This window comes from Rhinoderma darwinii, unplaced genomic scaffold (genome assembly GCF_050947455.1).
Source record: "Rhinoderma darwinii isolate aRhiDar2 unplaced genomic scaffold, aRhiDar2.hap1 Scaffold_4230, whole genome shotgun sequence".
NCBI classification, from domain to species: domain Eukaryota; kingdom Metazoa; phylum Chordata; class Amphibia; order Anura; family Rhinodermatidae; genus Rhinoderma; species Rhinoderma darwinii.
The window spans coordinates 1-25,350 of NW_027463778.1; the positions used below are offsets into that span (position 1 = coordinate 1).

General features: G+C 47.8%; 17 non-coding genes across 17 annotated transcripts; all 17 read left to right on the forward strand.

Annotated features, from left to right (window-relative positions):
- The first annotated feature begins 527 nt into the window (after positions 1-527).
- Positions 528-718, forward strand: LOC142710304 (U2 spliceosomal RNA). Its single transcript, XR_012869369.1, has one exon. It is a non-coding gene; the product is annotated as a U2 spliceosomal RNA (small nuclear RNA).
- Positions 719-2,010: 1,292 nt separating this feature from the next.
- On the forward strand, positions 2,011-2,201 carry LOC142710316 (U2 spliceosomal RNA). The gene has a single exon (XR_012869380.1). It is a non-coding gene; the product is annotated as a U2 spliceosomal RNA (small nuclear RNA).
- Positions 2,202-3,498: 1,297 nt separating this feature from the next.
- LOC142710329 (U2 spliceosomal RNA) lies at positions 3,499-3,689 on the forward strand. Its single transcript, XR_012869391.1, has one exon. It is a non-coding gene; the product is annotated as a U2 spliceosomal RNA (small nuclear RNA).
- A 1,280-nt stretch (positions 3,690-4,969) lies between these two features.
- Positions 4,970-5,160, forward strand: LOC142710281 (U2 spliceosomal RNA). Its single transcript, XR_012869348.1, has one exon. It is a non-coding gene; the product is annotated as a U2 spliceosomal RNA (small nuclear RNA).
- A 1,291-nt stretch (positions 5,161-6,451) lies between these two features.
- On the forward strand, positions 6,452-6,642 carry LOC142710282 (U2 spliceosomal RNA). Its single transcript, XR_012869349.1, has one exon. It is a non-coding gene; the product is annotated as a U2 spliceosomal RNA (small nuclear RNA).
- Positions 6,643-7,926: 1,284 nt separating this feature from the next.
- On the forward strand, positions 7,927-8,117 carry LOC142710283 (U2 spliceosomal RNA). The gene has a single exon (XR_012869350.1). It is a non-coding gene; the product is annotated as a U2 spliceosomal RNA (small nuclear RNA).
- A 1,280-nt stretch (positions 8,118-9,397) lies between these two features.
- LOC142710284 (U2 spliceosomal RNA) lies at positions 9,398-9,588 on the forward strand. The gene has a single exon (XR_012869351.1). It is a non-coding gene; the product is annotated as a U2 spliceosomal RNA (small nuclear RNA).
- Positions 9,589-10,888: 1,300 nt separating this feature from the next.
- Positions 10,889-11,079, forward strand: LOC142710286 (U2 spliceosomal RNA). The gene has a single exon (XR_012869352.1). It is a non-coding gene; the product is annotated as a U2 spliceosomal RNA (small nuclear RNA).
- Positions 11,080-12,359: 1,280 nt separating this feature from the next.
- Positions 12,360-12,550, forward strand: LOC142710287 (U2 spliceosomal RNA). Its single transcript, XR_012869353.1, has one exon. It is a non-coding gene; the product is annotated as a U2 spliceosomal RNA (small nuclear RNA).
- A 1,292-nt stretch (positions 12,551-13,842) lies between these two features.
- LOC142710288 (U2 spliceosomal RNA) lies at positions 13,843-14,033 on the forward strand. The gene has a single exon (XR_012869354.1). It is a non-coding gene; the product is annotated as a U2 spliceosomal RNA (small nuclear RNA).
- Positions 14,034-15,321: 1,288 nt separating this feature from the next.
- On the forward strand, positions 15,322-15,512 carry LOC142710289 (U2 spliceosomal RNA). Its single transcript, XR_012869355.1, has one exon. It is a non-coding gene; the product is annotated as a U2 spliceosomal RNA (small nuclear RNA).
- Positions 15,513-16,800: 1,288 nt separating this feature from the next.
- Positions 16,801-16,991, forward strand: LOC142710290 (U2 spliceosomal RNA). The gene has a single exon (XR_012869356.1). It is a non-coding gene; the product is annotated as a U2 spliceosomal RNA (small nuclear RNA).
- A 1,288-nt stretch (positions 16,992-18,279) lies between these two features.
- LOC142710291 (U2 spliceosomal RNA) lies at positions 18,280-18,470 on the forward strand. Its single transcript, XR_012869357.1, has one exon. It is a non-coding gene; the product is annotated as a U2 spliceosomal RNA (small nuclear RNA).
- A 1,272-nt stretch (positions 18,471-19,742) lies between these two features.
- LOC142710293 (U2 spliceosomal RNA) lies at positions 19,743-19,933 on the forward strand. Its single transcript, XR_012869359.1, has one exon. It is a non-coding gene; the product is annotated as a U2 spliceosomal RNA (small nuclear RNA).
- Positions 19,934-21,230: 1,297 nt separating this feature from the next.
- On the forward strand, positions 21,231-21,421 carry LOC142710294 (U2 spliceosomal RNA). The gene has a single exon (XR_012869360.1). It is a non-coding gene; the product is annotated as a U2 spliceosomal RNA (small nuclear RNA).
- A 1,300-nt stretch (positions 21,422-22,721) lies between these two features.
- LOC142710295 (U2 spliceosomal RNA) lies at positions 22,722-22,912 on the forward strand. The gene has a single exon (XR_012869361.1). It is a non-coding gene; the product is annotated as a U2 spliceosomal RNA (small nuclear RNA).
- Positions 22,913-24,196: 1,284 nt separating this feature from the next.
- On the forward strand, positions 24,197-24,387 carry LOC142710292 (U2 spliceosomal RNA). The gene has a single exon (XR_012869358.1). It is a non-coding gene; the product is annotated as a U2 spliceosomal RNA (small nuclear RNA).
- Positions 24,388-25,350: the final 963 nt, after the last annotated feature.

The following is a 25,350-nucleotide window of genomic DNA, read 5'->3' on the forward strand; positions in this document are numbered from 1 at the left end:
AGGCAACACTGAGTGACTGACTGAGCCTCACCGTCTTATATAAAGTTCAGACGGAACTTTGCACGTGTCATAGTGGAGCCCTCAGGATTCCAGAGCCAGCTTTCTGACATCATAATGGGGCCTCAGAGATAAAAGCCTGGGCCCAGGCAGTGTTGGTCAGTGCTGCTCAGCAGGCAGCACTGGACTGGACTGGATTACAGCTGATACAAGGTGTGAAGGAACAAGGGGTGGCTGTGGGCATGCACTTGCTGCCGCTGCCAGTGTTTATCTGCATGGCAGCAGGGCATTTGGGCGTTGCCAGGAAGGCGTTTTTATGTAGATTCCTCCTCTTTCAGCACTGCATTGTGGTGCAAGCAAAAGAAGCAAATCCTGTCTGGCTTCCTCTCCGGCCTTTATTCACCTCCCGTGTAGCTGTGAGTGTGTGAGCCTGCAGGGCCCCATGGAATTGCCTAGAAGTAGGCTGAATCGCTGCAAGGGCTGAACAGCAGTATCGGGCAGGCTCGGGCAACGCGCGGCCCGTTCGGGTTATCGCTTCTCGGCCTTTTGGCTAAGATCAAGTGTAGTATCTGTTCTTATCAGTTTAATATCTGATACGTCCCCTATCTGGGGACCATATATTAAATGGATTTTTAGAACAGGGAGATGGAAATAGAGCTTGCTCTGTCCACTCCACGCATTGACCTGGTATTGCAGTATTTCCAGGACCGGTGCACCCTTTCCTTATGTGTTGACTAAAAGCAGATTCCAAAAGTGTTTTTTGTCTTTGCTATTGTTTCTGTCTTTCTGAAGGGATCTCCCCTTTTAATCCCATTATTTCAACACCTGTTGGACAATGCATGAGTGATAATGAGCTCATTGATTAAATGCAATTAATGAATAGATTGCCACCTCTTGTTGTGTGTCGTCTGTGTTTCTGTGTTTCCGGCATTTCACATTGGAACACCTCATTCACCTTCCTTGTCTTCTCTCCGCCCTCCCTTTTAGGTAAGTTAAAGAGCTGCACCTGAGCCAGCCACTGATTGATTGATTGATTGATTGATTGATTGATTGATTGATTGATTGATTGATTGATGCAGCACAACAGTCAAATAGTGGAGTGGAGTAGGGGAACAGCAAACAGCCAATAAAGCAGCCCGCCCGCTCGCCTGCACGCCACAATGGACCTACCTGTGTACACTAGATGGATGTGATGGAATGTACTGTCGTCCCTACATTTCAAGAAGAAGTAAGAATTGCAGTTGCAACAAAGCCTTGCTTGCCTACAAAGAGAGCAGCAATTTGGATTTGTTACTATGTTACCTAGAAGAATAACAAACTGTGCAAGGATGGAGGTTGTAGGAGCAAGGAGAAGTTGTCTGTAAAGTTGGTGGATGCCTATTTTCCATTTTGCAGTCCCTTGTCTCCCTCTTGTGGCCTCCTGGAGGCAACTAGCTGTGCAAAAAAAAGACAGCCTGGCGGCCGGCTGTTGCAGTGTTGCCCTCTCAGGCAACACTGAGTGACTGACTGAGCCTCACCGTCTTATATAAAGTTCAGACGGAACTTTGCACGTGTCATAGTGGAGCCCTCAGGATTCCAGAGCCAGCTTTCTGACATCATAATGGGGCCTCAGAGATAAAAGCCTGGGCCCAGGCAGTGTTGGTCAGTGCTGCTCAGCAGGCAGCACTGGACTGGACTGGATTACAGCTGATACAAGGTGTGAAGGAACAAGGGGTGGCTGTGGGCATGCACTTGCTGCCGCTGCCAGTGTTTATCTGCATGGCAGCAGGGCATTTGGGCGTTGCCAGGAAGGCGTTTTTATGTAGATTCCTCCTCTTTCAGCACTGCATTGTGGTGCAAGCAAAAGAAGCAAATCCTGTCTGGCTTCCTCTCCGGCCTTTATTCACCTCCCGTGTAGCTGTGAGTGTGTGAGCCTGCAGGGCCCCATGGAATTGCCTAGAAGTAGGCTGAATCGCTGCAAGGGCTGAACAGCAGTATCGGGCAGGCTCGGGCAACGCGCGGCCCGTTCGGGTTATCGCTTCTCGGCCTTTTGGCTAAGATCAAGTGTAGTATCTGTTCTTATCAGTTTAATATCTGATACGTCCCCTATCTGGGGACCATATATTAAATGGATTTTTAGAACAGGGAGATGGAAATAGAGCTTGCTCTGTCCACTCCACGCATTGACCTGGTATTGCAGTATTTCCAGGACCGGTGCACCCTTTCCTTATGTGTTGACTAAAAGCAGATTCCAAAAGTGTTTTTTGTCTTTGCTATTGTTTCTGTCTTTCTGAAGGGATCTCCCCATTTTAATCCCATTATTTCAACACCTGTTGGACAATGCATGAGTGATAATGAGCTCATTGATTAAATGCAATTAATGAATAGATTGCCACCTCTTGTTGTGTGTCGTCTGTGTTTCTGTGTTTCCGGCATTTCACATTGGAACACCTCATTCACCTTCCTTGTCTTCTCTCCGCCCTCCCTTTTAGGTAAGTTAAAGAGCTGCACCTGAGCCAGCCACTGATTGATTGATTGATTGATTGATTGATTGATTGATTGATTGATTGATTGATTGATTGATGCAGCACAACAGTCAAATAGTGGAGTGGAGTAGGGGAACAGCAAACAGCCAATAAAGCAGCCCGCCCGCTCGCCTGCCCGCCACAATGGACCTACCTGTGTACACTAGATGGATGTGATGGAATGTACTGTCGTCCCTACATTTCAAGAAGAAGTAAGAATTGCAGTTGCAACAAAGCCTTGCTTGCCTACAAAGAGAGCAGCAATTTGGATTTGTTACTATGTTACCTAGAAGAATAACAAACTGTGCAAGGATGGAGGTTGTAGGAGCAAGGAGAAGTTGTCTGTAAAGTTGGTGGATGCCTATTTTCCATTTTGCAGTCCCTTGTCTCCCTCTTGTGGCCTCCTGGAGGCAACTAGCTGTGCAAAAAAAAGACAGCCTGGCGGCCGGCTGTTGCAGTGTTGCCCTCTCAGGCAACACTGAGTGACTGACTGAGCCTCACCGTCTTATATAAAGTTCAGACGGAACTTTGCACGTGTCATAGTGGAGCCCTCAGGATTCCAGAGCCAGCTTTCTGACATCATAATGGGGCCTCAGAGATAAAAGCCTGGGCCCAGGCAGTGTTGGTCAGTGCTGCTCAGCAGGCAGCACTGGACTGGACTGGATTACAGCTGATACAAGGTGTGAAGGAACAAGGGGTGGCTGTGGGCATGCACTTGCTGCCGCTGCCAGTGTTTATCTGCATGGCAGCAGGGCATTTGGGCGTTGCCAGGAAGGCGTTTTTATGTAGATTCCTCCTCTTTCAGCACTGCATTGTGGTGCAAGCAAAAGAAGCAAATCCTGTCTGGCTTCCTCTCCGGCCTTTATTCACCTCCCGTGTAGCTGTGAGTGTGTGAGCCTGCAGGGCCCCATGGGATTGCCTAGAAGTAGGCTGAATCGCTGCAAGGGCTGAACAGCAGTATCGGGCAGGCTCGGGCAACGCGCGGCCCGTTCGGGTTATCGCTTCTCGGCCTTTTGGCTAAGATCAAGTGTAGTATCTGTTCTTATCAGTTTAATATCTGATACGTCCCCTATCTGGGGACCATATATTAAATGGATTTTTAGAACAGGGAGATGGAAATAGAGCTTGCTCTGTCCACTCCACGCATTGACCTGGTATTGCAGTATTTCCAGGACCGGTGCACCCTTTCCTTATGTGTTGACTAAAAGCAGATTCCAAAAGTGTTTTTTGTCTTTGCTATTGTTTCTGTCTTTCTGAAGGGATCTCCCCTTTTAATCCCATTATTTCAACACCTGTTGGACAATGCATGAGTGATAATGAGCTCATTGATTAAATGCAATTAATGAATAGATTGCCACCTCTTGTTGTGTGTCGTCTGTGTTTCTGTGTTTCCGGCATTTCACATTGGAACACCTCATTCACCTTCCTTGTCTTCTCTCCGCCCTCCCTTTTAGGTAAGTTAAAGAGCTGCACCTGAGCCAGCCACTGATTGATTGATTGATTGATTGATTGATTGATTGATTGATTGATGCAGCACAACAGTCAAATAGTGGAGTGGAGTAGGGGAACAGCAAACAGCCAATAAAGCAGCCCGCCCGCTCGCCTGCCCGCCACAATGGACCTACCTGTGTACACTAGATGGATGTGATGGAATGTACTGTCGTCCCTACATTTCAAGAAGAAGTAAGAATTGCAGTTGCAACAAAGCCTTGCTTGCCTACAAAGAGAGCAGCAATTTGGATTTGTTACTATGTTACCTAGAAGAATAACAAACTGTGCAAGGATGGAGGTTGTAGGAGCAAGGAGAAGTTGTCTGTAAAGTTGGTGGATGCCTATTTTCCATTTTGCAGTCCCTTGTCTCCCTCTTGTGGCCTCCTGGAGGCAACTAGCTGTGCAAAAAAAAGACAGCCTGGCGGCCGGCTGTTGCAGTGTTGCCCTCTCAGGCAACACTGAGTGACTGACTGAGCCTCACCGTCTTATATAAAGTTCAGACGGAACTTTGCACGTGTCATAGTGGAGCCCTCAGGATTCCAGAGCCAGCTTTCTGACATCATAATGGGGCCTCAGAGATAAAAGCCTGGGCCCAGGCAGTGTTGGTCAGTGCTGCTCAGCAGGCAGCACTGGACTGGACTGGATTACAGCTGATACAAGGTGTGAAGGAACAAGGGGTGGCTGTGGGCATGCACTTGCTGCCGCTGCCAGTGTTTATCTGCATGGCAGCAGGGCATTTGGGCGTTGCCAGGAAGGCGTTTTTATGTAGATTCCTCCTCTTTCAGCACTGCATTGTGGTGCAAGCAAAAGAAGCAAATCCTGTCTGGCTTCCACTCCGGCCTTTATTCACCTCCCGTGTAGCTGTGAGTGTGTGAGCCTGCAGGGCCCCATGGAATTGCCTAGAAGTAGGCTGAATCGCTGCAAGGGCTGAACAGCAGTATCGGGCAGGCTCGGGCAACGCGCGGCCCGTTCGGGTTATCGCTTCTCGGCCTTTTGGCTAAGATCAAGTGTAGTATCTGTTCTTATCAGTTTAATATCTGATACGTCCCCTATCTGGGGACCATATATTAAATGGATTTTTAGAACAGGGAGATGGAAATAGAGCTTGCTCTGTCCACTCCACGCATTGACCTGGTATTGCAGTATTTCCAGGACCGGTGCACCCTTTCCTTATGTGTTGACTAAAAGCAGATTCCAAAAGTGTTTTTTGTCTTTGCTATTGTTTCTGTCTTTCTGAAGGGATCTCCCCTTTTAATCCCATTATTTCAACACCTGTTGGACAATGCATGAGTGATAATGAGCTCATTGATTAAATGCAATTAATGAATAGATTGCCACCTCTTGTTGTGTGTCGTCTGTGTTTCTGTGTTTCCGGCATTTCACATTGGAACACCTCATTCACCTTCCTTGTCTTCTCTCCGCCCTCCCTTTTAGGTAAGTTAAAGAGCTGCACCTGAGCCAGCCACTGATTGATTGATTGATTGATTGATTGATTGATTGATTGATTGATTGATTGATTGATGCAGCACAACAGTCAAATAGTGGAGTGGAGTAGGGGAACAGCAAACAGCCAATAAAGCAGCCCGCCCGTCGCCTGCCCGCCACAATGGACCTACCTGTGTACACTAGATGGATGTGATGGAATGTACTGTCGTCCCTACATTTCAAGAAGAAGTAAGAATTGCAGTTGCAACAAAGCCTTGCTTGCCTACAAAGAGAGCAGCAATTTGGATTTGTTACTATGTTACCTAGAAGAATAACAAACTGTGCAAGGATGGAGGTTGTAGGAGCAAGGAGAAGTTGTCTGTAAAGTTGGTGGATGCCTATTTTCCATTTTGCAGTCCCTTGTCTCCCTCTTGTGGCCTCCTGGAGGCAACTAGCTGTGCAAAAAAAAGACAGCCTGGCGGCCGGCTGTTGCAGTGTTGCCCTCTCAGGCAACACTGAGTGACTGACTGAGCCTCACCGTCTTATATAAAGTTCAGACGGAACTTTGCACGTGTCATAGTGGAGCCCTCAGGATTCCAGAGCCAGCTTTCTGACATCATAATGGGGCCTCAGAGATAAAAGCCTGGGCCCAGGCAGTGTTGGTCAGTGCTGCTCAGCAGGCAGCACTGGACTGGACTGGATTACAGCTGATACAAGGTGTGAAGGAACAAGGGGTGGCTGTGGGCATGCACTTGCTGCCGCTGCCAGTGTTTATCTGCATGGCAGCAGGGCATTTGGGCGTTGCCAGGAAGGCGTTTTTATGTAGATTCCTCCTCTTTCAGCACTGCATTGTGGTGCAAGCAAAAGAAGCAAATCCTGTCTGGCTTCCTCTCCGGCCTTTATTCACCTCCCGTGTAGCTGTGAGTGTGTGAGCCTGCAGGGCCCCATGGAATTGCCTAGAAGTAGGCTGAATCGCTGCAAGGGCTGAACAGCAGTATCGGGCAGGCTCGGGCAACGCGCGGCCCATTCGGGTTATCGCTTCTCGGCCTTTTGGCTAAGATCAAGTGTAGTATCTGTTCTTATCAGTTTAATATCTGATACGTCCCCTATCTGGGGACCATATATTAAATGGATTTTTAGAACAGGGAGATGGAAATAGAGCTTGCTCTGTCCACTCCACGCATTGACCTGGTATTGCAGTATTTCCAGGACCGGTGCACCCTTTCCTTATGTGTTGACTAAAAGCAGATTCCAAAAGTGTTTTTTGTCTTTGCTATTGTTTCTGTCTTTCTGAAGGGATCTCCCCTTTTAATCCCATTATTTCAACACCTGTTGGACAATGCATGAGTGATAATGAGCTCATTGATTAAATGCAATTAATGAATAGATTGCCACCTCTTGTTGTGTGTCGTCTGTGTTTCTGTGTTTCCGGCATTTCACATTGGAACACCTCATTCACCTTCCTTGTCTTCTCTCCGCCCTCCCTTTTAGGTAAGTTAAAGAGCTGCACCTGAGCCAGCCACTGATTGATTGATTGATTGATTGATTGATTGATTGATTGATTGATTGATGCAGCACAACAGTCAAATAGTGGAGTGGAGTAGGGGAACAGCAAACAGCCAATAAAGCAGCCCGCCCGCTCGCCTGCCCGCCACAATGGACCTACCTGTGTACACTAGATGGATGTGATGGAATGTACTGTCGTCCCTACATTTCAAGAAGAAGTAAGAATTGCAGTTGCAACAAAGCCTTGCTTGCCTACAAAGAGAGCAGCAATTTGGATTTGTTACTATGTTACCTAGAAGAATAACAAACTGTGCAAGGATGGAGGTTGTAGGAGCAAGGAGAAGTTGTCTGTAAAGTTGGTGGATGCCTATTTTCCATTTTGCAGTCCCTTGTCTCCCTCTTGTGGCCTCCTGGAGGCAACTAGCTGTGCAAAAAAAAGACAGCCTGGCGGCCGGCTGTTGCAGTGTTGCCCTCTCAGGCAACACTGAGTGACTGACTGAGCCTCACCGTCTTATATAAAGTTCAGACGGAACTTTGCACGTGTCATAGTGGAGCCCTCAGGATTCCAGAGCCAGCTTTCTGACATCATAATGGGGCCTCAGAGATAAAAGCCTGGGCCCAGGCAGTGTTGGTCAGTGCTGCTCAGCAGGCAGCACTGGACTGGACTGGATTACAGCTGATACAAGGTGTGAAGGAACAAGGGGTGGCTGTGGGCATGCACTTGCTGCCGCTGCCAGTGTTTATCTGCATGGCAGCAGGGCATTTGGGCGTTGCGAGGAAGGCGTTTTTATGTAGATTCCTCCTCTTTCAGCACTGCATTGTGGTGCAAGCAAAAGAAGCAAATCCTGTCTGGCTTCCTCTCCGGCCTTTATTCACCTCCCGTGTAGCTGTGAGTGTGTGAGCCTGCAGGGCCCCATGGAATTGCCTAGAAGTAGGCTGAATCGCTGCAAGGGCTGAACAGCAGTATCGGGCAGGCTCGGGCAACGCGCGGCCCGTTCGGGTAATCGCTTCTCGGCCTTTTGGCTAAGATCAAGTGTAGTATCTGTTCTTATCAGTTTAATATCTGATACGTCCCCTATCTGGGGACCATATATTAAATGGATTTTTAGAACAGGGAGATGGAAATAGAGCTTGCTCTGTCCACTCCACGCATTGACCTGGTATTGCAGTATTTCCAGGACCGGTGCACCCTTTCCTTATGTGTTGACTAAAAGCAGATTCCAAAAGTGTTTTTTGTCTTTGCTATTGTTTCTGTCTTTCTGAAGGGATCTCCCCTTTTAATCCCATTATTTCAACACCTGTTGGACAATGCATGAGTGATAATGAGCTCATTGATTAAATGCAATTAATGAATAGATTGCCACCTCTTGTTGTGTGTCGTCTGTGTTTCTGTGTTTCCGGCATTTCACATTGGAACACCTCATTCACCTTCCTTGTCTTCTCTCCGCCCTCCCTTTTAGGTAAGTTAAAGAGCTGCACCTGAGCCAGCCACTGATTGATTGATTGATTGATTGATTGATTGATTGATTGATTGATGCAGCACAACAGTCAAATAGTGGAGTGGAGTAGGGGAACAGCAAACAGCCAATAAAGCAGCCCGCCCGCTCGCCTGCCCGCCACAATGGACCTACCTGTGTACACTAGATGGATGTGATGGAATGTACTGTCGTCCCTACATTTCAAGAAGAAGTAAGAATTGCAGTTGCAACAAAGCCTTGCTTGCCTACAAAGAGAGCAGCAATTTGGATTTGTTACTATGTTACCTAGAAGAATAACAAACTGTGCAAGGATGGAGGTTGTAGGAGCAAGGAGAAGTTGTCTGTAAAGTTGGTGGATGCCTATTTTCCATTTTGCAGTCCCTTGTCTCCCTCTTGTGGCCTCCTGGAGGCAACTAGCTGTGCAAAAAAAAGACAGCCTGGCGGCCGGCTGTTGCAGTGTTGCCCTCTCAGGCAACACTGAGTGACTGACTGAGCCTCACCGTCTTATATAAAGTTCAGACGGAACTTTGCACGTGTCATAGTGGAGCCCTCAGGATTCCAGAGCCAGCTTTCTGACATCATAATGGGGCCTCAGAGATAAAAGCCTGGGCCCAGGCAGTGTTGGTCAGTGCTGCTCAGCAGGCAGCACTGGACTGGACTGGATTACAGCTGATACAAGGTGTGAAGGAACAAGGGGTGGCTGTGGGCATGCACTTGCTGCCGCTGCCAGTGTTTATCTGCATGGCAGCAGGGCATTTGGGCGTTGCCAGGAAGGCGTTTTTATGTAGATTCCTCCTCTTTCAGCACTGCATTGTGGTGCAAGCAAAAGAAGCAAATCCTGTCTGGCTTCCTCTCCGGCCTTTATTCACCTCCCGTGTAGCTGTGAGTGTGTGAGCCTGCAGGGCCCCATGGAATTGCCTAGAAGTAGGCTGAATCGCTGCAAGGGCTGAACAGCAGTATCGGGCAGGCTCGGGCAACGCGCGGCCCGTTCGGGTTATCGCTTCTCGGCCTTTTGGCTAAGATCAAGTGTAGTATCTGTTCTTATCAGTTTAATATCTGATACGTCCCCTATCTGGGGACCATATATTAAATGGATTTTTAGAACAGGGAGATGGAAATAGAGCTTGCTCTGTCCACTCCACGCATTGACCTGGTATTGCAGTATTTCCAGGACCGGTGCACCCTTTCCTTATGTGTTGACTAAAAGCAGATTCCAAAAGTGTTTTTTGTCTTTGCTATTGTTTCTGTCTTTCTGAAGGGATCTCCCCTTTTAATCCCATTATTTCAACACCTGTTGGACAATGCATGAGTGATAATGAGCTCATTGATTAAATGCAATTAATGAATAGATTGCCACCTCTTGTTGTGTGTCGTCTGTGTTTCTGTGTTTCCGGCATTTCACATTGGAACACCTCATTCACCTTCCTTGTCTTCTCTCCGCCCTCCCTTTTAGGTAAGTTAAAGAGCTGCACCTGAGCCAGCCACTGATTGATTGATTGATTGATTGATTGATTGATTGATTGATTGATTGATTGATTGATTGATTGATGCAGCACAACAGTCAAATAGTGGAGTGGAGTAGGGGAACAGCAAACAGCCAATAAAGCAGCCCGCCCGCTCGCCTGCCCGCCACAATGGACCTACCTGTGTACACTAGATGGATGTGATGGAATGTACTGTCGTCCCTACATTTCAAGAAGAAGTAAGAATTGCAGTTGCAACAAAGCCTTGCTTGCCTACAAAGAGAGCAGCAATTTGGATTTGTTACTATGTTACCTAGAAGAATAACAAACTGTGCAAGGATGGAGGTTGTAGGAGCAAGGAGAAGTTGTCTGTAAAGTTGGTGGATGCCTATTTTCCATTTTGCAGTCCCTTGTCTCCCTCTTGTGGCCTCCTGGAGGCAACTAGCTGTGCAAAAAAAAGACAGCCTGGCGGCCGGCTGTTGCAGTGTTGCCCTCTCAGGCAACACTGAGTGACTGACTGAGCCTCACCGTCTTATATAAAGTTCAGACGGAACTTTGCACGTGTCATAGTGGAGCCCTCAGGATTCCAGAGCCAGCTTTCTGACATCATAATGGGGCCTCAGAGATAAAAGCCTGGGCCCAGGCAGTGTTGGTCAGTGCTGCTCAGCAGGCAGCACTGGACTGGACTGGATTACAGCTGATACAAGGTGTGAAGGAACAAGGGGTGGCTGTGGGCATGCACTTGCTGCCGCTGCCAGTGTTTATCTGCATGGCAGCAGGGCATTTGGGCGTTGCCAGGAAGGCGTTTTTATGTAGATTCCTCCTCTTTCAGCACTGCATTGTGGTGCAAGCAAAAGAAGCAAATCCTGTCTGGCTTCCTCTCCGGCCTTTATTCACCTCCCGTGTAGCTGTGAGTGTGTGAGCCTGCAGGGCCCCATGGAATTGCCTAGAAGTAGGCTGAATCGCTGCAAGGGCTGAACAGCAGTATCGGGCAGGCTCGGGCAACGCGCGGCCCGTTCGGGTTATCGCTTCTCGGCCTTTTGGCTAAGATCAAGTGTAGTATCTGTTCTTATCAGTTTAATATCTGATACGTCCCCTATCTGGGGACCATATATTAAATGGATTTTTAGAACAGGGAGATGGAAATAGAGCTTGCTCTGTCCACTCCACGCATTGACCTGGTATTGCAGTATTTCCAGGACCGGTGCACCCTTTCCTTATGTGTTGACTAAAAGCAGATTCCAAAAGTGTTTTTTGTCTTTGCTATTGTTTCTGTCTTTCTGAAGGGATCTCCCCTTTTAATCCCATTATTTCAACACCTGTTGGACAATGCATGAGTGATAATGAGCTCATTGATTAAATGCAATTAATGAATAGATTGCCACCTCTTGTTGTGTGTCGTCTGTGTTTCTGTGTTTCCGGCATTTCACATTGGAACACCTCATTCACCTTCCTTGTCTTCTCTCCGCCCTCCCTTTTAGGTAAGTTAAAGAGCTGCACCTGAGCCAGCCACTGATTGATTGATTGATTGATTGATTGATTGATTGATTGATTGATGCAGCACAACAGTCAAATAGTGGAGTGGAGTAGGGGAACAGCAAACAGCCAATAAAGCAGCCCGCCCGCTCGCCTGCCCGCCACAATGGACCTACCTGTGTACACTAGATGGATGTGATGGAATGTACTGTCGTCCCTACATTTCAAGAAGAAGTAAGAATTGCAGTTGCAACAAAGCCTTGCTTGCCTACAAAGAGAGCAGCAATTTGGATTTGTTACTATGTTACCTAGAAGAATAACAAACTGTGCAAGGATGGAGGTTGTAGGAGCAAGGAGAAGTTGTCTGTAAAGTTGGTGGATGCCTATTTTCCATTTTGCAGTCCCTTGTCTCCCTCTTGTGGCCTCCTGGAGGCAACTAGCTGTGCAAAAAAAAGACAGCCTGGCGGCCGGCTGTTGCAGTGTTGCCCTCTCAGGCAACACTGAGTGACTGACTGAGCCTCACCGTCTTATATAAAGTTCAGACGGAACTTTGCACGTGTCATAGTGGAGCCCTCAGGATTCCAGAGCCAGCTTTCTGACATCATAATGGGGCCTCAGAGATAAAAGCCTGGGCCCAGGCAGTGTTGGTCAGTGCTGCTCAGCAGGCAGCACTGGACTGGACTGGATTACAGCTGATACAAGGTGTGAAGGAACAAGGGGTGGCTGTGGGCATGCACTTGCTGCCGCTGCCAGTGTTTATCTGCATGGCAGCAGGGCATTTGGGCGTTGCCAGGAAGGCGTTTTTATGTAGATTCCTCCTCTTTCAGCACTGCATTGTGGTGCAAGCAAAAGAAGCAAATCCTGTCTGGCTTCCTCTCCGGCCTTTATTCACCTCCCGTGTAGCTGTGAGTGTGTGAGCCTGCAGGGCCCCATGGAATTGCCTAGAAGTAGGCTGAATCGCTGCAAGGGCTGAACAGCAGTATCGGGCAGGCTCGGGCAACGCGCGGCCCGTTCGGGTTATCGCTTCTCGGCCTTTTGGCTAAGATCAAGTGTAGTATCTGTTCTTATCAGTTTAATATCTGATACGTCCCCTATCTGGGGACCATATATTAAATGGATTTTTAGAACAGGGAGATGGAAATAGAGCTTGCTCTGTCCACTCCACGCATTGACCTGGTATTGCAGTATTTCCAGGACCGGTGCACCCTTTCCTTATGTGTTGACTAAAAGCAGATTCCAAAAGTGTTTTTTGTCTTTGCTATTGTTTCTGTCTTTCTGAAGGGATCTCCCCTTTTAATCCCATTATTTCAACACCTGTTGGACAATGCATGAGTGATAATGAGCTCATTGATTAAATGCAATTAATGAATAGATTGCCACCTCTTGTTGTGTGTCGTCTGTGTTTCTGTGTTTCCGGCATTTCACATTGGAACACCTCATTCACCTTCCTTGTCTTCTCTCCGCCCTCCCTTTTAGGTAAGTTAAAGAGCTGCACCTGAGCCAGCCACTGATTGATTGATTGATTGATTGATTGATTGATTGATTGATTGATTGATTGATTGATGCAGCACAACAGTCAAATAGTGGAGTGGAGTAGGGGAACAGCAAACAGCCAATAAAGCAGCCCGCCCGCTCGCCTGCCCGCCACAATGGACCTACCTGTGTACACTAGATGGATGTGATGGAATGTACTGTCGTCCCTACATTTCAAGAAGAAGTAAGAATTGCAGTTGCAACAAAGCCTTGCTTGCCTACAAAGAGAGCAGCAATTTGGATTTGTTACTATGTTACCTAGAAGAATAACAAACTGTGCAAGGATGGAGGTTGTAGGAGCAAGGAGAAGTTGTCTATAAAGTTGGTGGATGCCTATTTTCCATTTTGCAGTCCCTTGTCTCCCTCTTGTGGCCTCCTGGAGGCAACTAGCTGTGCAAAAAAAAGACAGCCTGGCGGCCGGCTGTTGCAGTGTTGCCCTCTCAGGCAACACTGAGTGACTGACTGAGCCTCACCGTCTTATATAAAGTTCAGACGGAACTTTGCACGTGTCATAGTGGAGCCCTCAGGATTCCAGAGCCAGCTTTCTGACATCATAATGGGGCCTCAGAGATAAAAGCCTGGGCCCAGGCAGTGTTGGTCAGTGCTGCTCAGCAGGCAGCACTGGACTGGACTGGATTACAGCTGATACAAGGTGTGAAGGAACAAGGGGTGGCTGTGGGCATGCACTTGCTGCCGCTGCCAGTGTTTATCTGCATGGCAGCAGGGCATTTGGGCGTTGCCAGGAAGGCGTTTTTATGTAGATTCCTCCTCTTTCAGCACTGCATTGTGGTGCAAGCAAAAGAACCAAATCCTGTCTGGCTTCCTCTCCGGCCTTTATTCACCTCCCGTGTAGCTGTGAGTGTGTGAGCCTGCAGGGCCCCATGGAATTGCCTAGAAGTAGGCTGAATCGCTGCAAGGGCTGAACAGCAGTATCGGGCAGGCTCGGGCAACGCGCGGCCCGTTCGGGTTATCGCTTCTCGGCCTTTTGGCTAAGATCAAGTGTAGTATCTGTTCTTATCAGTTTAATATCTGATACGTCCCCTATCTGGGGACCATATATTAAATGGATTTTTAGAACAGGGAGATGGAAATAGAGCTTGCTCTGTCCACTCCACGCATTGACCTGGTATTGCAGTATTTCCAGGACCGGTGCACCCTTTCCTTATGTGTTGACTAAAAGCAGATTCCAAAAGTGTTTTTTGTCTTTGCTATTGTTTCTGTCTTTCTGAAGGGATCTCCCCTTTTAATCCCATTATTTCAACACCTGTTGGACAATGCATGAGTGATAATGAGCTCATTGATTAAATGCAATTAATGAATAGATTGCCACCTCTTGTTGTGTGTCGTCTGTGTTTCTGTGTTTCCGGCATTTCACATTGGAACACCTCATTCACCTTCCTTGTCTTCTCTCCGCCCTCCCTTTTAGGTAAGTTAAAGAGCTGCACCTGAGCCAGCCACTGATTGATTGATTGATTGATTGATTGATTGATTGATTGATTGATTGATTGATGCAGCACAACAGTCAAATAGTGGAGTGGAGTAGGGGAACAGCAAACAGCCAATAAAGCAGCCCGCCCGCTCGCCTGCCCGCCACAATGGACCTACCTGTGTACACTAGATGGATGTGATGGAATGTACTGTCGTCCCTACATTTCAAGAAGAAGTAAGAATTGCAGTTGCAACAAAGCCTTGCTTGCCTACAAAGAGAGCAGCAATTTGGATTTGTTACTATGTTACCTAGAAGAATAACAAACTGTGCAAGGATGGAGGTTGTAGGAGCAAGGAGAAGTTGTCTGTAAAGTTGGTGGATGCCTATTTTCCATTTTGCAGTCCCTTGTCTCCCTCTTGTGGCCTCCTGGAGGCAACTAGCTGTGCAAAAAAAAGACAGCCTGGCGGCCGGCTGTTGCAGTGTTGCCCTCTCAGGCAACACTGAGTGACTGACTGAGCCTCACCGTCTTATATAAAGTTCAGACGGAACTTTGCACGTGTCATAGTGGAGCCCTCAGGATTCCAGAGCCAGCTTTCTGACATCATAATGGGGCCTCAGAGATAAAAGCCTGGGCCCAGGCAGTGTTGGTCAGTGCTGCTCAGCAGGCAGCACTGGACTGGACTGGATTACAGCTGATACAAGGTGTGAAGGAACAAGGGGTGGCTGTGGGCATGCACTTGCTGCCGCTGCCAGTGTTTATCTGCATGGCAGCAGGGCATTTGGGCGTTGCCAGGAAGGCGTTTTTATGTAGATTCCTCCTCTTTCAGCACTGCATTGTGGTGCAAGCAAAAGAAGCAAATCCTGTCTGGCTTCCTCTCCGGCCTTTATTCACCTCCCGTGTAGCTGTGAGTGTGTGAGCCTGCAGGGCCCCATGGAATTGCCTAGAAGTAGGCTGAATCGCTGCAAGGGCTGAACAGCAGTATCGGGCAGGCTCGGGCAACGCGCGGCCCGTTCGGGTTATCGCTTCTCGGCCTTTTGGCTAAGATCAAGTGTAGTATCTGTTCTTATCAGTTTAATATCTGATACGTCCCCTATCTGGGGACCATATATTAAATGGATTTTTAGAACAGGGAGATGGAAATAGAGCTTGCTCTGTCCACTCCACGCATTGACCTGGTATTGCAGTATTTCCAGGACCGGTGCACCCTTTCCTTATGTGTTGACTAAAAGCAGATTCCAAAAGTGTTTTTTGTCTTTGCTATTGTTTCTGTCTTTCTGAAGGGATCTCCCCTTTTAATCCCATTATTTCAACACCTGTTGGACAATGCATGAGTGATAATGAGCTCATTGATTAAATGCAATTAATGAATAGATTGCCACCTCTTGTTGTGTGTCGTCTGTGTTTCTGTGTTTCCGGCATTTCACATTGGAACACCTCATTCACCTTCCTTGTCTTCTCTCCGCCCTCCCTTTTAGGTAAGTTAAAGAGCTGCACCTGAGCCAGCCACTGATTGATTGATTGATTGATTGATTGATTGATTGATTGATTGATTGATTGATGCAGCACAACAGTCAAATAGTGGAGTGGAGTAGGGGAACAGCAAACAGCCAATAAAGCAGCCCGCCCGCTCGCCTGCCCGCCACAATGGACCTACCTGTGTACACTAGATGGATGTGATGGAATGTACTGTCGTCCCTACATTTCAAGAAGAAGTAAGAATTGCAGTTGCAACAAAGCCTTGCTTGCCTACAAAGAGAGCAGCAATTTGGATTTGTTACTATGTTACCTAGAAGAATAACAAACTGTGCAAGGATGGAGGTTGTAGGAGCAAGGAGAAGTTGTCTGTAAAGTTGGTGGATGCCTATTTTCCATTTTGCAGTCCCTTGTCTCCCTCTTGTGGCCTCCTGGAGGCAACTAGCTGTGCAAAAAAAAGACAGCCTGGCGGCCGGCTGTTGCAGTGTTGCCCTCTCAGGCAACACTGAGTGACTGACTGAGCCTCACCGTCTTATATAAAGTTCAGACGGAACTTTGCACGTGTCATAGTGGAGCCCTCAGGATTCCAGAGCCAGCTTTCTGACATCATAATGGGGCCTCAGAGATAAAAGCCTGGGCCCAGGCAGTGTTGGTCAGTGCTGCTCAGCAGGCAGCACTGGACTGGACTGGATTACAGCTGATACAAGGTGTGAAGGAACAAGGGGTGGCTGTGGGCATGCACTTGCTGCCGCTGCCAGTGTTTATCTGCATGGCAGCAGGGCATTTGGGCGTTGCCAGGAAGGCGTTTTTATGTAGATTCCTCCTCTTTCAGCACTGCATTGTGGTGCAAGCAAAAGAAGCAAATCCTGTCTGGCTTCCTCTCCGGCCTTTATTCACCTCCCGTGTAGCTGTGAGTGTGTGAGCCTGCAGGGCCCCATGGAATTGCCTAGAAGTAGGCTGAATCGCTGCAAGGGCTGAACAGCAGTATCGGGCAGGCTCGGGCAACGCGCGGCCCGTTCGGGTTATCGCTTCTCGGCCTTTTGGCTAAGATCAAGTGTAGTATCTGTTCTTATCAGTTTAATATCTGATACGTCCCCTATCTGGGGACCATATATTAAATGGATTTTTAGAACAGGGAGATGGAAATAGAGCTTGCTCTGTCCACTCCACGCATTGACCTGGTATTGCAGTATTTCCAGGACCGGTGCACCCTTTCCTTATGTGTTGACTAAAAGCAGATTCCAAAAGTGTTTTTTGTCTTTGCTATTGTTTCTGTCTTTCTGAAGGGATCTCCCCTTTTAATCCCATTATTTCAACACCTGTTGGACAATGCATGAGTGATAATGAGCTCATTGATTAAATGCAATTAATGAATAGATTGCCACCTCTTGTTGTGTGTCGTCTGTGTTTCTGTGTTTCCGGCATTTCACATTGGAACACCTCATTCACCTTCCTTGTCTTCTCTCCGCCCTCCCTTTTAGGTAAGTTAAAGAGCTGCACCTGAGCCAGCCACTGATTGATTGATTGATTGATTGATTGATTGATTGATTGATTGATTGATTGATGCAGCACAACAGTCAAATAGTGGAGTGGAGTAGGGGAACAGCAAACAGCCAATAAAGCAGCCCGCCCGCTCGCCTGCCCGCCACAATGGACCTACCTGTGTACACTAGATGGATGTGATGGAATGTACTGTCGTCCCTACATTTCAAGAAGAAGTAAGAATTGCAGTTGCAACAAAGCCTTGCTTGCCTACAAAGAGAGCAGCAATTTGGATTTGTTACTATGTTACCTAGAAGAATAACAAACTGTGCAAGGATGGAGGTTGTAGGAGCAAGGAGAAGTTGTCTGTAAAGTTGGTGGATGCCTATTTTCCATTTTGCAGTCCCTTGTCTCCCTCTTGTGGCCTCCTGGAGGCAACTAGCTGTGCAAAAAAAAGACAGCCTGGCGGCCGGCTGTTGCAGTGTTGCCCTCTCAGGCAACACTGAGTGACTGACTGAGCCTCACCGTCTTATATAAAGTTCAGACGGAACTTTGCACGTGTCATAGTGGAGCCCTCAGGATTCCAGAGCCAGCTTTCTGACATCATAATGGGGCCTCAGAGATAAAAGCCTGGGCCCAGGCAGTGTTGGTCAGTGCTGCTCAGCAGGCAGCACTGGACTGGACTGGATTACAGCTGATACAAGGTGTGAAGGAACAAGGGGTGGCTGTGGGCATGCACTTGCTGCCGCTGCCAGTGTTTATCTGCATGGCAGCAGGGCATTTGGGCGTTGCCAGGAAGGCGTTTTTATGTAGATTCCTCCTCTTTCAGCACTGCATTGTGGTGCAAGCAAAAGAAGCAAATCCTGTCTGGCTTCCTCTCCGGCCTTTATTCACCTCCCGTGTAGCTGTGAGTGTGTGAGCCTGCAGGGCCCCATGGAATTGCCTAGAAGTAGGCTGAATCGCTGCAAGGGCTGAACAGCAGTATCGGGCAGGCTCGGGCAACGCGCGGCCCGTTCGGGTTATCGCTTCTCGGCCTTTTGGCTAAGATCAAGTGTAGTATCTGTTCTTATCAGTTTAATATCTGATACGTCCCCTATCTGGGGACCATATATTAAATGGATTTTTAGAACAGGGAGATGGAAATAGAGCTTGCTCTGTCCACTCCACGCATTGACCTGGTATTGCAGTATTTCCAGGACCGGTGCACCCTTTCCTTATGTGTTGACTAAAAGCAGATTCCAAAAGTGTTTTTTGTCTTTGCTATTGTTTCTGTCTTTCTGAAGGGATCTCCCCTTTTAATCCCATTATTTCAACACCTGTTGGACAATGCATGAGTGATAATGAGCTCATTGATTAAATGCAATTAATGAATAGATTGCCACCTCTTGTTGTGTGTCGTCTGTGTTTCTGTGTTTCCGGCATTTCACATTGGAACACCTCATTCACCTTCCTTGTCTTCTCTCCGCCCTCCCTTTTAGGTAAGTTAAAGAGCTGCACCTGAGCCAGCCACTGATTGATTGATTGATTGATTGATTGATTGATTGATGCAGCACAACAGTCAAATAGTGGAGTGGAGTAGGGGAACAGCAAACAGCCAATAAAGCAGCCCGCCCGCTCGCCTGCCCGCCACAATGGACCTACCTGTGTACACTAGATGGATGTGATGGAATGTACTGTCGTCCCTACATTTCAAGAAGAAGTAAGAATTGCAGTTGCAACAAAGCCTTGCTTGCCTACAAAGAGAGCAGCAATTTGGATTTGTTACTATGTTACCTAGAAGAATAACAAACTGTGCAAGGATGGAGGTTGTAGGAGCAAGGAGAAGTTGTCTGTAAAGTTGGTGGATGCCTATTTTCCATTTTGCAGTCCCTTGTCTCCCTCTTGTGGCCTCCTGGAGGCAACTAGCTGTGCAAAAAAAAGACAGCCTGGCGGCCGGCTGTTGCAGTGTTGCCCTCTCAGGCAACACTGAGTGACTGACTGAGCCTCACCGTCTTATATAAAGTTCAGACGGAACTTTGCACGTGTCATAGTGGAGCCCTCAGGATTCCAGAGCCAGCTTTCTGACATCATAATGGGGCCTCAGAGATAAAAGCCTGGGCCCAGGCAGTGTTGGTCAGTGCTGCTCAGCAGGCAGCACTGGACTGGACTGGATTACAGCTGATACAAGGTGTGAAGGAACAAGGGGTGGCTGTGGGCATGCACTTGCTGCCGCTGCCAGTGTTTATCTGCATGGCAGCAGGGCATTTGGGCGTTGCCAGGAAGGCGTTTTTATGTAGATTCCTCCTCTTTCAGCACTGCATTGTGGTGCAAGCAAAAGAAGCAAATCCTGTCTGGCTTCCTCTCCGGCCTTTATTCACCTCCCGTGTAACTGTGAGTGTGTGAGCCTGCAGGGCCCCATGGAATTGCCTAGAAGTAGGCTGAATCGCTGCAAGGGCTGAACAGCAGTATCGGGCAGGCTCGGGCAACGCGCGGCCCGTTCGGGTTATCGCTTCTCGGCCTTTTGGCTAAGATCAAGTGTAGTATCTGTTCTTATCAGTTTAATATCTGATACGTCCCCTATCTGGGGACCATATATTAAATGGATTTTTAGAACAGGGAGATGGAAATAGAGCTTGCTCTGTCCACTCCACGCATTGACCTGGTATTGCAGTATTTCCAGGACCGGTGCACCCTTTCCTTATGTGTTGACTAAAAGCAGATTCCAAAAGTGTTTTTTGTCTTTGCTATTGTTTCTGTCTTTCTGAAGGGATCTCCCCTTTTAATCCCATTATTTCAACACCTGTTGGACAATGCATGAGTGATAATGAGCTCATTGATTAAATGCAATTAATGAATAGATTGCCACCTCTTGTTGTGTGTCGTCTGTGTTTCTGTGTTTCCGGCATTTCACATTGGAACACCTCATTCACCTTCCTTGTCTTCTCTCCGCCCTCCCTTTTAGGTAAGTTAAAGAGCTGCACCTGAGCCAGCCACTGATTGATTGATTGATTGATTGATTGATTGATTGATTGATTGATTGATTGATTGATTGATGCAGCACAACAGTCAAATAGTGGAGTGGAGTATGGGAAAAAGCAAACAGCCAATAAAGCAGCCTGCCCGCTCGCCTGCCCGCCACAATGGACCTACCTGTGTACACTAGATGGATGTGATGGAATGTACTGTCGTCCCTACATTTCAAGAAGAAGTAAGAATTGCAGTTGCAACAAAGCCTTGCTTGCCTACAAAGAGAGCAGCAATTTGGATTTGTTACTATGTTACCTAGAAGAATAACAAACTGTGCAAGGATGGAGGTTGTAGGAGCAAGGAGAAGTTGTCTGTAAAGTTGGTGGATGCCTATTTTCCATTTTGCAGTCCCTTGTCTCCCTCTTGTGGCCTCCTGGAGGCAACTAGCTGTGCAAAAAAAAGACAGCCTGGCGGCCGGCTGTTGCAGTGTTGCCCTCTCAGGCAACACTGAGTGACTGACTGAGCCTCACCGTCTTATATAAAGTTCAGACGGAACTTTGCACGTGTCATAGTGGAGCCCTCAGGATTCCAGAGCCAGCTTTCTGACATCATAATGGGGCCTCAGAGATAAAAGCCTGGGCCCAGGCAGTGTTGGTCAGTGCTGCTCAGCAGGCAGCACTGGACTGGACTGGATTACAGCTGATACAAGGTGTGAAGGAACAAGGGGTGGCTGTGGGCATGCACTTGCTGCCGCTGCCAGTGTTTATCTGCATGGCAGCAGGGCATTTGGGCGTTGCCAGGAAGGCGTTTTTATGTAGATTCCTCCTCTTTCAGCACTGCATTGTGGTGCAAGCAAAAGAAGCAAATCCTGTCTGGCTTCCTCTCTGGCCTTTATTCACCTCCCGTGTAGCTGTGAGTGTGTGAGCCTGCAGGGCCCCATGGAATTGCCTAGAAGTAGGCTGAATCGCTGCAAGGGCTGAACAGCAGTATCGGGCAGGCTCGGGCAACGCGCGGCCCGTTCGGGTTATCGCTTCTCGGCCTTTTGGCTAAGATCAAGTGTAGTATCTGTTCTTATCAGTTTAATATCTGATACGTCCCCTATCTGGGGACCATATATTAAATGGATTTTTAGAACAGGGAGATGGAAATAGAGCTTGCTCTGTCCACTCCACGCATTGACCTGGTATTGCAGTATTTCCAGGACCGGTGCACCCTTTCCTTATGTGTTGACTAAAAGCAGATTCCAAAAGTGTTTTTTGTCTTTGCTATTGTTTCTGTCTTTCTGAAGGGATCTCCCCTTTTAATCCCATTATTTCAACACCTGTTGGACAATGCATGAGTGATAATGAGCTCATTGATTAAATGCAATTAATGAATAGATTGCCACCTCTTGTTGTGTGTCGTCTGTGTTTCTGTGTTTCCGGCATTTCACATTGGAACACCTCATTCACCTTCCTTGTCTTCTCTCCGCCCTCCCTTTTAGGTAAGTTAAAGAGCTGCACCTGAGCCAGCCACTGATTGATTGATTGATTGATTGATTGATTGATTGATTGATTGATTGATTGATTGATTGATTGATGCAGCACAACAGTCAAATAGTGGAGTGGAGTAGGGGAACAGCAAACAGCCAATAAAGCAGCCCGCCCGCTCGCCTGCCCGCCACAATGGACCTACCTGTGTACACTAGATGGATGTGATGGAATGTACTGTCGTCCCTACATTTCAAGAAGAAGTAAGAATTGCAGTTGCAACAAAGCCTTGCTTGCCTACAAAGAGAGCAGCAATTTGGATTTGTTACTATGTTACCTAGAAGAATAACAAACTGTGCAAGGATGGAGGTTGTAGGAGCAAGGAGAAGTTGTCTGTAAAGTTGGTGGATGCCTATTTTCCATTTTGCAGTCCCTTGTCTCCCTCTTGTGGCCTCCTGGAGGCAACTAGCTGTGCAAAAAAAAGACAGCCTGGCGGCCGGCTGTTGCAGTGTTGCCCTCTCAGGCAACACTGAGTGACTGACTGAGCCTCACCGTCTTATATAAAGTTCAGACGGAACTTTGCACGTGTCATAGTGGAGCCCTCAGGATTCCAGAGCCAGCTTTCTGACATCATAATGGGGCCTCAGAGATAAAAGCCTGGGCCCAGGCAGTGTTGGTCAGTGCTGCTCAGCAGGCAGCACTGGACTGGACTGGATTACAGCTGATACAAGGTGTGAAGGAACAAGGGGTGGCTGTGGGCATGCACTTGCTGCCGCTGCCAGTGTTTATCTGCATGGCAGCAGGGCATTTGGGCGTTGCCAGGAAGGCGTTTTTATGTAGATTCCTCCTCTTTCAGCACTGCATTGTGGTGCAAGCAAAAGAAGCAAATCCTGTCTGGCTTCCTCTCCGGCCTTTATTCACCTCCCGTGTAGCTGTGAGTGTGTGAGCCTGCAGGGCCCCATGGAATTGCCTAGAAGTAGGCTGAATCGCTGCAAGGGCTGAACAGCAGTATCGGGCAGGCTCGGGCAACGCGCGGCCCGTTCGGGTTATCGCTTCTCGGCCTTTTGGCTAAGATCAAGTGTAGTATCTGTTCTTATCAGTTTAATATCTGATACGTCCCCTATCTGGGGACCATATATTAAATGGATTTTTAGAACAGGGAGATGGAAATAGAGCTTGCTCTGTCCACTCCACGCATTGACCTGGTATTGCAGTATTTCCAGGACCGGTGCACCCTTTCCTTATGTGTTGACTAAAAGCAGATTCCAAAAGTGTTTTTTGTCTTTGCTATTGTTTCTGTCTTTCTGAAGGGATCTCCCCTTTTAATCCCATTATTTCAACACCTGTTGGACAATGCATGAGTGATAATGAGCTCATTGATTAAATGCAATTAATGAATAGATTGCCACCTCTTGTTGTGTGTCGTCTGTGTTTCTGTGTTTCCGGCATTTCACATTGGAACACCTCATTCACCTTCCTTGTCTTCTCTCCGCCCTCCCTTTTAGGTAAGTTAAAGAGCTGCACCTGAGCCAGCCACTGATTGATTGATTGATTGATTGATTGATTGATTGATTGATTGATTGATGCAGCACAACAGTCAAATAGTGGAGTGGAGTAGGGGAACAGCAAACAGCCAATAAAGCAGCCCGCCCGCTCGCCTGCCCGCCACAATGGACCTACCTGTGTACACTAGATGGATGTGATGGAATGTACTGTCGTCCCTACATTTCAAGAAGAAGTAAGAATTGCAGTTGCAACAAAGCCTTGCTTGCCTACAAAGAGAGCAGCAATTTGGATTTGTTACTATGTTACCTAGAAGAATAACAAACTGTGCAAGGATGGAGGTTGTAGGAGCAAGGAGAAGTTGTCTGTAAAGTTGGTGGATGCCTATTTTCCATTTTGCAGTCCCTTGTCTCCCTCTTGTGGCCTCCTGGAGGCAACTAGCTGTGCAAAAAAAAGACAGCCTGGCGGCCGGCTGTTGCAGTGTTGCCCTCTCAGGCAACACTGAGTGACTGACTGAGCCTCACCGTCTTATATAAAGTTCAGACGGAACTTTGCACGTGTCATAGTGGAGCCCTCAGGATTCCAGAGCCAGCTTTCTGACATCATAATGGGGCCTCAGAGATAAAAGCCTGGGCCCAGGCAGTGTTGGTCAGTGCTGCTCAGCAGGCAGCACTGGACTGGACTGGATTACAGCTGATACAAGGTGTGAAGGAACAAGGGGTGGCTGTGGGCATGCACTTGCTGCCGCTGCCAGTGTTTATCTGCATGGCAGCAGGGCATTTGGGCGTTGCCAGGAAGGCGTTTTTATGTAGATTCCTCCTCTTTCAGCACTGCATTGTGGTGCAAGCAAAAGAAGCAAATCCTGTCTGGCTTCCTCTCCGGCCTTTATTCACCTCCCGTGTAGCTGTGAGTGTGTGAGCCTGCAGGGCCCCATGGAATTGCCTAGAAGTAGGCTGAATCGCTGCAAGGGCTGAACAGCAGTATCGGGCAGGCTCGGGCAACGCGCGGCCCGTTCGGGTTATCGCTTCTCGGCCTTTTGGCTAAGATCAAGTGTAGTATCTGTTCTTATCAGTTTAATATCTGATACGTCCCCTATCTGGGGACCATATATTAAATGGATTTTTAGAACAGGGAGATGGAAATAGAGCTTGCTCTGTCCACTCCACGCATTGACCTGGTATTGCAGTATTTCCAGGATCGGTGCACCCTTTCCTTATGTGTTGACTAAAAGCAGATTCCAAAAGTGTTTTTTGTCTTTGCTATTGTTTCTGTCTTTCTGAAGGGATCTCCCCTTTTAATCCCATTATTTCAACACCTGTTGGACAATGCATGAGTGATAATGAGCTCATTGATTAAATGCAATTAATGAATAGATTGCCACCTCTTGTTGTGTGTCGTCTGTGTTTCTGTGTTTCCGGCATTTCACATTGGAACACCTCATTCACCTTCCTTGTCTTCTCTCCGCCCTCCCTTTTAGGTAAGTTAAAGAGCTGCACCTGAGCCAGCCACTGATTGATTGATTGATTGATTGATTGATTGATTGATTGATTGATTGATTGATGCAGCACAACAGTCAAATAGTGGAGTGGAGTAGGGGAACAGCAAACAGCCAATAAAGCAGCCCGCCCGCTCGCCTGCCCGCCACAATGGACCTACCTGTGTACACTAGATGGATGTGATGTTATGTACTGTCGTCCCTACATTTCAAGAAGAAGTAAGAATTGCAGTTGCAACAAAGCCTTGCTTGCCTACAAAGAGAGCAGCAATTTGGATTTGTTACTATGTTACCTAGAAGAATAACAAACTGTGCAAGGATGGAGGTTGTAGGAGCAAGGAGAAGTTGTCTGTAAAGTTGGTGGATGCCTATTTTCCATTTTGCAGTCCCTTGTCTCCCTCTTGTGGCCTCCTGGAGGCAACTAGCTGTGCAAAAAAAAGACAGCCTGGCGGCCGGCTGTTGCAGTGTTGCCCTCTCAGGCAACACTGAGTGACTGACTGAGCCTCACCGTCTTATATAAAGTTCAGACGGAACTTTGCACGTGTCATAGTGGAGCCCTCAGGATTCCAGAGCCAGCTTTCTGACATCATAATGGGGCCTCAGAGATAAAAGCCTGGGCCCAGGCAGTGTTGGTCAGTGCTGCTCAGCAGGCAGCACTGGACTGGACTGGATTACAGCT